We start from the raw sequence: 11,625 nt of genomic DNA, 5'->3' as shown, positions 1-11,625 counted from the left end.
GCTCCGAGGATAAATTTTTCTGTTTCTAGTTGATAAATTTGTTGAGATTTTGGGGAGATCTGTCGGACGTGCTGCTCACGGTGCCATTTCCGTGATGTCACCTATCGTCATGGCAGTTCTAAAGATGCTGCTATAAGGAGGAGTGTGTGATAATGGCAGCCAATTTCTCCATCTCTGTTCTGGAGAGCATGATGCCATTCAACCCCTGTGCCCTACAACCTCAGTAGCCAGGCTGCCAGCAGCTCCATAGGTTTCTGCCTGAATTACACCCCCAACTCCATCAACTCTGGGTGTAGGGTCGGACCACAGAGTGCTTCACTATCTGTGGAGGAGGCTGTGGTTGCCCCTGAGGGACTCTTTGCTGCTGGGGTTTTACCTTCTTGGTGACCATTGGCCAGGCTTTGAGTCTGAGGACAGCAGTTGCAGCCCGAGCCTCCCCCTCAGAAGAGGAGTCAGAAATGCCTGCTCCCACTGACTTGACCACTCTACCAACAGGAATGCATCTTTATCTTCTGCACCCACTTTGGCTCCTGCAGCTGCCAGCTCTCAGCCTGAAGCTGACTCTCTAGTTCCTATACTCAGCTCTTAAGCTCCTGAACTCACAGTTGTTTCTCCAACAGCTGTCACTGCCAATGTTCAGCTTCCAGGACAAACTGCAACTCACGAACCTGCAATTCCTTTTCCAGAGATTGCTCTAGTTCCAGGTGCCGTTGGTGTTCAGCCTGCCCCTCACAATGCAACTCTCAAACCCAGTCAGCCTCCCTGTTCAGTGCTCTCTCCAGTTCACACCATCACTGGTTCTCAACCTGCAGTCTGACTTACAATTTTCAGATCTGCTGCTATTTCTCCAGTGAACATTCCAGCTTATGCTGTTGTTGCTGCTCAGTCCGCAGCTCACCCTGGAGCTTTTGACCTTGGGCTACCTCTTGCATAGAGCTTTCAGTTTCCTCTTGCAGGGCTCTGAAAAGCACCCACCCTATTGGCCCCCAAAGGACAGCCACAGGGAACCATACACTGGAGAACAGTGACCACTCCTTTACCCTGCCCTTTAAGGGTGTCAGCGGCTCCATACCCATCTGCTCTGAACCCTGCCCACTATGCCAGATGTAATGCCAGTGGTTGAGGCCAGGCAGGTTCACATTGGATTCAGGCAGATAGTAGAGAAACTGTGGAGCTGGAAAGTGTTGGGCCATACCCATTTATTGGAGGTTCACAAAGACAGGCGAGCAAATAAACAAAGAGAAAGAGCTAATAAACAAAGGAAACTCTGCTGTTCACAATAAGGGCAAGGGAGCAAGGGAAAACCGCACCTCATGGTGGCAGGAGAGTGATCTGGGAGAATCACTCCCCAGGGGAAGCACCCATAGCCTTATATAGTGCCGCAGACCAGCATGGCTCCAAATAATGGTGCAAAATTAAGGAAACACACTTTGTCAAAACAAAACCGATGGGACCGGGAGGACTCCTCAAACTGCCTAGCAGTATCTGAGTGCCTCATAGCCCCAGTTTCCTTTATTATATAGACCTATGCAAATCAAGGACCCTAATACAAAGTTGCACATCAAAGGCTAAGACAGGAACTCTCCCAAGGCAAAAACAGGATACATTAGTGAAATTTACAAACATCTGAAACAAAGAGTCAGAGGAAGGGCATGTATATTGCTTCCAGCAACCCAAGGAAGCAAGTGGAGTGGGTGCAAATACTCAGTATCAAAGCCAAATATGGAGATGGAGGGGGGAGAACTTAGCCTTTTGCTAAGCCTCGAATCTATAATGGCTTTTTGCCATTAACGGTCCACAACAATATAGGCCATGCACAAGTGCCTCTGTCAGGTGCTCACGCACTAATCCAGCAAAGTGCTTGCAGCTGGTAAACCAGCAAGCAAGCCTCACAGAGCTGCCCTCACACAGGTTGGCCTGGACTATGAACCTGAGCAGTTTGTGAACAGTTAGGACAATGCTAGGCTGAATGGAATGGGTGGCAGTGTCACAAGAAAGGAAAGAGAAATAGAGGAGAGAAAAAGGAAAACTGTTTTTGGCTACACAGATTGGTTTTAAAGCTCATTTTTAGAGCAATGCACTTATGAAGCAAGAAAGCCTTTTGAAACAACTGAAAAAAAAAATCACCTGAAAAAAAATCACCACTTTAAAATCCATGTAAAAGATAGAATAGAAAAGTGGAAAAGAAATTGGTTAAAATGTCTCTCTGAAATGTGAGGCTTTTTAGAAGTTTCTCTAGGGCAGTGTTTTTCAATCTTTTAAAAGGTGAAACACTGTCAGTTATAATGGTTCCTGCTGCAGGTAACTGAAAATCCAGCCAACAAATGGGCTGAAATGATAGGAAAATTGTTATCTAACATAAAAAGACTTTCAAATGCAGAGTGAGCTTTAGAGTAAGTTTAGTCAGTTGTTTCATAATTTCATAAAGACCCAGTTCTCTCTCTGTCTACCCTAACCATGCCAGTGTTATATTATTTCAAGAACAATTTCCTCCAATAATCAGATGATGGCTACAAGTGTATCCAGGCAACAATTCTTCCCTGTTCACACCTACTGGGAGAAATAATTTTTCCCTGAACATGGAATTATTTTTCTTTCCTCAGTCTCAATGAACCTACCAGGTTTCCATGCCTACAAAGGAGTGGCATCCACCTATAGGCTTCTGCCCTGAACCCATCAGTGAAAGGGGCTTTGAGATTATGTGATTGGCTTGAGGTCTAATCAGGACCTGGAATCAATTTCTCATAGTGCAGAATAAGAGAATAGTAGAAAGTGGAATGAACGATTTAGGAAGCCAACTACCATATCTGCACTCTAATTAGTGAAAGTACTATGATTGGGGTAGGAGTGGAGGACACAGAGCCCCGGTCCTTTTTCACCATTTTCCTTTCCCTTTCCCCTTACTTCTTAGTAAGTTCTCTCCTGTATCTAATCATTGATTTCAGCTCCCACTCGTCATTTACTCCCTTCAATTTCCCAGTTTCCACCAGGCAGACATGCTACAATTTCAGCGTCTACCAGCTGAATTATTTGGATGCAAAATCTGACATACTGGATTGAATAATTAGTTTGATTTCTTTGAAATTATTTTATGAGAGCACTCATGGATATCAGCTGTAACATACCAATGCACATGTGTCAGCAGCTGCAATTGTTAGCAGTGGAAAAACGATACCAGGTGTTAACCTCAGTTCAGCAACCTCAGTTCTTGAGTTCTGGCTAACAGAAGAATTCAGAGCCAAGACTCAAACTATAAGAGAAAGTTTATTTAGAAAGTTACAGAGGTAGAAGAAATGAACTATAGAATAAATGGGCTCAGGAAGTTACAGCAAAATAAGGGCCCTTGGAACTTAGGAGACAAGTACCTTGAGAGATGAAAGAAAGAGGGGAGGTTCAGGAGTGCTCCAGGGAAGAGGGGTGGGGAGACAGATAGCAAAGAAGGGAGTGAGGGAAGTAGAGAGGGCATGAGAGGGAACGAGAAGGAGTGAGAGGGAGTGAGGGAAGAGAGAGGGAGAGAGAGAGGGGGGAAGAGGGGAAGAGGGGAGGAGGATAGAGGGGAGGAGAGGGGGAGAGAGAGGGAGAGGGAGAAGGGGGTAGAAAAAGGCATAGGCATGCTCCATAGAGAGAACCTTACTGGGTCCTCTGTCCTGATGACTTTTATCTGGAGGTCTCATGGGAAAATCCTAATAGAATATTTTTCAGCTTTCTAGGTGTGTCTCCTCAGGGTCATGGTCTTCATTGATTGGTCGATTCCAGGAGAGGGAGTCATCAGTCATTGCAGCTGATCCTTATGTCAACCATGGTATTGCTTCATCTGATTTTGCTGCTTCTCTGGCCTGGAGCTGAAACACAGTTGAAGCCTAGATGTCATCTTCCACAGATTAATGCTTAATGGATAACTATTCTCTTACTTCCTAGTAAGGTCTCTTCCTAGGTCCTAGCAAGAGTTTGTAGTTTTGCCCTCTGCCCTGGTGGTCCTCTGCACCTGGCCCATCATTCCTACTCTGCTTATGCCTACCTTACTGCTACTATACCAGCAGTAAGGCCCCAGTGACACCATTTCCCTTCTTCATTGCTCCAGCCCTATGGGTGGTAGTCACATCCTCTAGGTGCTACTCATCTTCCTTCCCTGGTTGCTCCTTCTTATAACGTTGTAAACATTTCTCACTGTTCCTTTTCCACTGTTGAATTGTCTGGCATAGGTTTTGTTTTCTTAGTTGAAACCTAACTAACAATATAGGGAAACATTCATTTTTTTTGACACAAAGTTCTTTTTGATATCCCTACCATGCCAATGTTGGGCAGATAAAATGTATTATGCTCACTTTGTTAAAAATGGCGCTGCCCACGTGAGGCCGTCGCCCAGGTGATATTAATGTGTGTTGAGAATCCTTGTAGCCTGGGGCTTGGTTTTGGGATTAAGCCTTTCCCATCCTTTTTGATGTGGGGTGGTACAATCCAATCATGCCTCAGAGAAGTGACTTTGTATTAGAGACTTCCCTATTTTGTATATTGGATTAAGGGTTTGGATTTCTACACTATAAAATGGGGATGGAGCGGGAGCTTGGTCTCTTGGTTCCTGGGATGATTAGCATGAGAGAGCAGAGGGAGCAGAGCAGAGAGCAGAAAGAGGCCATGTGGCCAGGAGAAGCAGCCAAGATGGCGGAGTGCTGAGTAAGATGCCAGTTTGTGTAGAGTTTGTATCTGGGATAAGGAAGGAGATGGGGAACTGAGGAGAATAAGGCTGGTGAGCTAGAAACCTTTGATTCTAGGAAACTCGGATAAATCAGTAGCTTTGTGAGCACTGAATGTTTGAGGGGGTTTTGGAGCCCAGTGTGTATTTTTACTTGCCCGCCGGGTGCAAGCTAGAATTAAAGAAAATGGCCTATCAGTTTTTGGCTCCATTGTTTCTTTACCGACTGTCCGAATCCAATGCGAACCTGCATGGGCTGGGCTGCTCTGATGGTGGCCCTGGCCGTGGCTGCTGGCTTTACAGCCAATCACACAGAACTATAAATGATGATAACATTCTTTGAAAGTGGAATAATCTCATACTAAAGTTCTTCTGTTTTTATTTGATTCTTTTATGGGAAATTTAAAATTCTCTGCAGATTCTTTGTTTTGCATTGATGCTCTGTAAAGCCAGTAGGCAGGGCCAAGGCCACTATCACAGCAGCCCGGCCCATGCAGGTTCGCATTGGATTCGGACAGTCGGTAAAGAAACAGTGGAGCCAAAAACTGGTAGGCCATAGTCTTTAATTCTAGCTTGCACCCGGCGGGCAAGTAAAAATACACACTGGGCTCCAAAACCCCCTCAAACATTCAGTGCTCACAAAGCCACTGACTTATCCGAGTTTCCTAGAATCAAAGGTTTCTAGCTCACCAGCCTTATTCTCCTCAGTTCCCCATCTCCTTCCTTATCCCAGATACAAACACTACACAAACTGGCATCTCACTCAGCACTCCGCCATCTTGGCTGCTTCTCCTGGCCACATGGCCTCTTTCTGCTCTCTGCTCTGCTCTCTCCTCTAATCATCCCAGGAACCAAGAGCGCCAGCCCCCGTTCTGCCCCCATTTTATAGTATAGCTTCACAACCTTTAATCCAATATACAAAATAGGGAAGTCTCTAATACAAAGTCACTTCTCTGAGGCATGATTGGATTGTACCACCCCACATCAAAAAGGGTGGGAAAGGCTTAATCCCAAAACCAAGCCTCAGGCTACAATGATCCTGCCTGCCCCCAACACACATTAATATCACCTGGGCAACGGCCTCCACGTGGGTAACGTCATCTTTAACAAAGTGAGCATAATACATTTTATCTGCCCAACATGCTCATTCATTTTTTTGGCTGGTGAGCAAATCCTTAAGGAATTAAAGCCCTCAGTGTATCAAATAGATGTGTATGCCAACAGGGCAGAAACAATGGTACATGGATGCCCTCATGTTGCTTTCATTTTTGTGCCAATGTCTTTCAAATTTTATGTCAATTGGTTTGTGTTTTTTCAATGCCAATAATGCCAACAGAGTCTTTTTAAATGAAAGTTAAAGTTGATGAAACTGAATAGAGAGACTATGTCCAAAATTGACAGACATCTCTTAAGTTTCCCATTTTAAATACCAGTGCACATTAAAGGTATACATAAACTTGTTGGACCAAAGATAGGTTGAACTAATGGGGAGCTGGGAGTTAGTGCTGGCTGAGTAAATCTGAAGCATTGGTGAAAAATCCTCCGAGAATTCTCAAGTCAAATGACAGGGAACCAGAAGCAGATCTTGCTGGTAGAAGGTGAAATACTCTGGGGTCAGCCATCTTCAATACAAAGCTGGGATGGCTGAGTGCTTGTCTGTGTTAATTACCACTTAAATCATTGGGTGGGATTAGCAGAATGTGCATAACTAAGGTGGTTCTTCATTTGCATGTAATAACTTTGGTCCTTTCCGTAGCAAACGCTGAAGTGTACTATAAGGGGCAAGAAAAATATCCACAATTACTTTTATTTTAAAAAATAAAACAGCAGACAGAATAACTAAGTATGCTTTTTTTTTTTTAGAGAAAAAGTTCAAGTTTTTCATTTTGCTTTTAAGGAGGGCTCAGAAAAAGCTTGTTTTAAAAAATTTTGCACAGTGTTGCTGACAAAGAAACAAAATAGCCAAGACTGGTGGGGTGTGGAGAGGAGTCCCTACTCCTTGATCAAAAACAAACAAAAAAACACAAAAAAACCACATACACACACACACATAACAAAACAAAATAAAAACCCACAAAAGACCCACAAAAAGCAAATTAAACAGAAACACAAATAGCTCTCTTCTACCCCTCCCCCACAAAATAACAGAGAAAAACCTGTATTTTGTTTTTCAAGGTATATAGTAGTAGAGAGTTTTTTGTGTTTTTTTTTTTTTTTGAATCTGCTTTCAAATCCTCAAGGACTTTATAATTTATCAAGGACACATTCTTCCTAATGAAAGGTTACTGACCTTCATGAATGTGACAGTTCAATTACAGCCCATTCATATGCAGAGCAGCGCTGATAAAGGATTTGGGAAATGTGAATAGCATAGCAAAAGAAGGAAAGTGTCTTGGAAATTATTAGTTTTTTTTTTAATTTTTTTAATTGTGTAGCAAGAATAATAAATAAGATTGTGCTCAGGTAGTAGAGGCTTTTCTTCTGTGCCCCGGCAGTCCATTAGATTTGCTTCAGTGGATTTGCTGGTTCTTCCTTTTTTTCTTTTTTCTTCCTAATATTTCTGCCTTTTTAATCCTCTGAACAGATAAACCTACCAAATCAGCAAACCCTTGGGGTTCTGAAATGCAGGGTTTTAATTTTTCCCCCTTTCCCTTTGACTGGCAGGGCAAGCTGAAACATGTCTTAATGTTATTTTAAGTGCCTGACTACTATTTAGACGCTGAAATGGATGGAGAGTTACAAGGCAGAGTGTTATATATGCTGAGCCACCCACAGACAGGCACTCCAGCTTAAGTTTAGGGGAGGCAGGCCCCTCCAGGACAGCCCATAGCTAAACCAAGTCTTGGCTAGACTCACTGGAGCCAGTCTTAGCCAGACTTGGGTGACACCTGTGAGCTGCTGTTTGCTGAGCTCCTCCAGGTGTGGGAAAGAAAATCAGATTGCCACTTTGTAAATCAGCAGGGAATGTCCCCCAGCCAGAGAGCTCTGGAATATCATCCCAGGACCACCTTCTTTTTCTGCAACTGCTACCTGGGATTCTTCTGGAATGATAAATTTTTTATTAAAAATATGACAAAATATAAAATTCTTCTTGGGATAAAACCAATATAAATATTTAAAAGTTTTTTGAAATATAATCATTATTTTCATCATTAATTCTTTAACGTAGAAATTAACATCAGCCAAATACGTGTATGGAATGAATTTTTGAACAGTAAACTTGGCTGAAAGTTTGGAAAGAACATATGTTTCCCCCACGCCCATCATACATTCTGGCACACAGTGATCACTCAGTATTCAGTTGAATGAATCCTTTTTCCTACAAGTTTCTTTTCCACTCCTTGACTTTTGAATAAGAAGTATGATCTAATTATCAATCAATCCTCTAAGTTATTTACCCACTCTAATTTGCCTTGTAGATTGCTGCCTTCCTCCACCATTCCTGGGCTAAGTACTTGGCTTCAAATCGCTTTCCATCACATTGCATCTTTGAATTTAAGCCTAATACAGAAGGTTTTTTATTTGTTTGTTTGCTTTTGTGACAGAGACAGAGAGGGACAGATAGACAGGAAGGGAGAGAGATGAGAAGCCTCAATTCTTCATTGTGGCACTGTTGGGCAGATAAAATATATTATGCTCACTTTGTTAAAGATGGAGCTGCCCACGTGGAAGCCCGTCACCCAGGTGATAATTTTAGTTGCCCTTCTCGCTTGGGATGGGTGTGATTATGTTAATATGTGTTGGAGGAGGGCTTTTGTGCCAAAAGGTTTTAAAAGGAAGAGTGATTACGTTCTAGGAGGAGCCCAGGGAAGGAGAGCAGAGAGAGGCCACATGGAGGAGAGGAGGAGCAGCCAAGATGGTGGAATGCTGAAGGAGAAGCCAGTTTGTGCAGAGTTTGTGCAAAGAGAAGGAGATGGAGAACAGAGGTAAATAAGGCTGATGAGGTAGAACCTTTGATTCTAGGAAATTCGGATAAATCAGTGACTTTGGGAGCCCTGAATGGAAAGGGAAGTGTTTTCCCACTGTGTGTATTTCTTGCCCGCCGGTGCAAACTAGGATTAAAAGCTAATGACCCACCCACCAGTTCTTGGCTCCATTGTCTCATTACTGTCTGTCCGAATCAAATGCAAACCTGCACAGGCCAGGCGGCTGTGATGGTGGCCATGGATACTGGCTTTACAGGCACCTTACCTGTTCATTGATTGCTTTCTCATATGTGCCTTGACCAGAGAGTCTACAGCAGAGCGAGTGATCCCTTGCTCAAGCCAGCGACCTTGGGCTCAAGCTGGTGAGCCTTGCTCAAACCAGATGAGCCCATACTTAAGCTGGCGATCTCGGGGCCTTGAGCCTGGGTCTTCCATGTCCCAGGCCAACACTGTATCCACTGTGCCATGCCTGATCAGGCTGTTTTTTTATTTCTTAATTTTAATTTTACTTAATTAATTTTTTTAAGGGAAAAAAATTGAAGAAGTGAAAATAAGAAGATAGAGTATTAGTGCCAATTCTGTGTATTCCTAAACCTTGAAAAACCCAAGTCTTTTCCCTTAGACATTAATGTGTGTGTGAAGTCATGCCTTACTTAGCAGGAAACATTCAGATAATGGAAAGCACCAAACACAGTTCTGGTTAAGTGCGGCAGAGTTCAGTTTTTCCACATGGACTTCTCCTGAGATATACTCTGGACAGCTTTGTCAGATTTCTTTGAAAATCAATATGTTGGATGTCTGCATAGAATGATATTCAAATAAAATCATCTAAAGCATTATGTTCCAGTATGAATATTTCATTTATAAAAGATTTATTATTTAAATGTAATACTAGGAGAAACTGAGGATACTTTGGAAATATAATAATTTAAAGACTACTGAGGTAAGACAGCAAAATTTCAATTAGATTTGGTAGAGATACTTTAACATGTGTTTTTTCTTACTTCCTTTTAAATTTTATTCTATGTATGTTACTTTATTTTTAATACAGAGATAATAATGAGATAAAGAATGCTGCATCACCCACACTTTTGTATACTAACATCTGAGATGGCAAGGAAATTAGGAATTTGACAGTAAGATCTTTCTGAATTACGAAATAAATATTTGCCACTTAATAAACATGATTTGTATATACTTTTAATTAAAATTCTAGATTAACTTTATTTTTTCAAGCTTCAGTTTTGTTTAGGTTTATTACTCATTTTTGCATAAACCTAAGAACATAACAACATGTTATAAAGATGCTCAATAAAAATTTCTTTTAATTACTATTTTTTTACGTTTCAGACCTAGATCCATTCAGAACACTGGCATAGCTTGGGGAAGTTTCTCAGTTCTGACTCAATGCTCTGAAAAGATGACTTTTGAAATTTAAAAAAGAAATATAGGTCAGAGTTGCATGGTTTATACCTCTCAATATTATTCTGTTGTTCCTTCTAAATATTTTTCTTACTTTGTTAATTTTTTATATCATCCCAAATTACTATATAATTACCAGCAAACTTTCTTTGAGCAAATACAATGCATTAGGCACAGTAATATGCAGTTTTCACATTATAAATAACAGTCATATAGGTAGTAAGTGGTAGAACAAGCCCTTCAACCCGAGTTTGCCTGATGTCAAAATCTCTTCACTTAACCGATTTACTACTCTATCATTAAATGTACTTAGCACAAGTAACAGAAAATCTAATTCAAAGTGGCTTTAAAAATGAGAAGATTTTATTCTCTCTTATAAATTGATCCTAGATAGGGTAGCTCTGGTGTCAGATAATTCAGTAGTTCAGAAAGAACACAGAAGACACAGGTTTTTCCCATCTCATCTGCTGTCCTCAGTGGATATATTAATCCTCACCATGGTCTCAAGATGACTGCTATAGCTTCAGGCATCACATTCTTATATTTCAATGTCAAAGGTCAAAATATGGTTAAAAATACCCATATTTTCCTTTGGAGATTTTTTAAAAGCTAAGAAACATTTATCAGAAGGAACCTTACTCATATTTCATTAGCCAGAGCTGGGTTATATGGTCATTTGTAAATAAGTCATTGATAAATAAAATTAAATTACCAGAACTAATTTAGATGATTCTAAATTTCTCAGAGTTAGGACTGTCCTTTCCTCAAGGATATTGCTATATGAAAAAAAAAATGTGTGTTTCTGAATAAAATGTGGTTTCTTTAAAAGGCAAGGAATAGTTTTAGTAGGCAAACATTAAAGTCAGTTATTACAGAGCTATCCCGTGATGACCAGGGACAAGTAGACAGGGGAAAACTAAAAAAGGAAAGTTGGATATTAGTGGAAAAAGAAAGAAAAAATAGTGATCTTATGTATAGCAGGTGTTTGATAATTGCCGATGATAGAAAATGAATGAAATACAGTTTACAACAAAGATAATCTGACACATATTTAATGACATATGTAGTCCCAAGACAATCCAGGCCAATAGTTTAGTAGTCCACATAAATAACTTCAATTCATAGTACTTTTTGACAACTCTTTATAGTTTTTAATATTTTGTTCTTAATCAACTAGTTTAAAAACAAGCATCAATGTTCAGAGCCTTTTTTATTCACTTATCTTACAAGCAGTTGAACTTTAACTATAGATTCACTGTGAAGTCCTAGAATAATTCTTAAACACTTGGAGTAGCCCATGTTAACTCTACTCTTCCACACCTACCTGACCGTGCCCACAAATAAACCTCCCCTATCTCTTCAGAGGGTTTGCAGTGACAAAAAATAAAACACATCCAAGTATCAGTACATATTGCCTGACTCTCTGAATCTGGGGGCAAGGCCTACAGAAGACAAGGCAATGAATAACTGGTATCAAATCTTTTCCAATTTTGGTAAGAGGGAAAGAACCAGAAAACATAGTGAAAGTTTATAAGGTTTCCACCAAGGTCAACTGAAATAGTACAAGACAATAATTGGGAAACT

Source organism: Saccopteryx leptura, chromosome 3 (assembly GCF_036850995.1).
Source record: "Saccopteryx leptura isolate mSacLep1 chromosome 3, mSacLep1_pri_phased_curated, whole genome shotgun sequence".
NCBI lineage: Eukaryota > Metazoa > Chordata > Mammalia > Chiroptera > Emballonuridae > Saccopteryx > Saccopteryx leptura.
The sequence above is the reverse complement of the archived record's forward strand: the minus strand, read 5'-3'. Positions refer to the sequence as shown.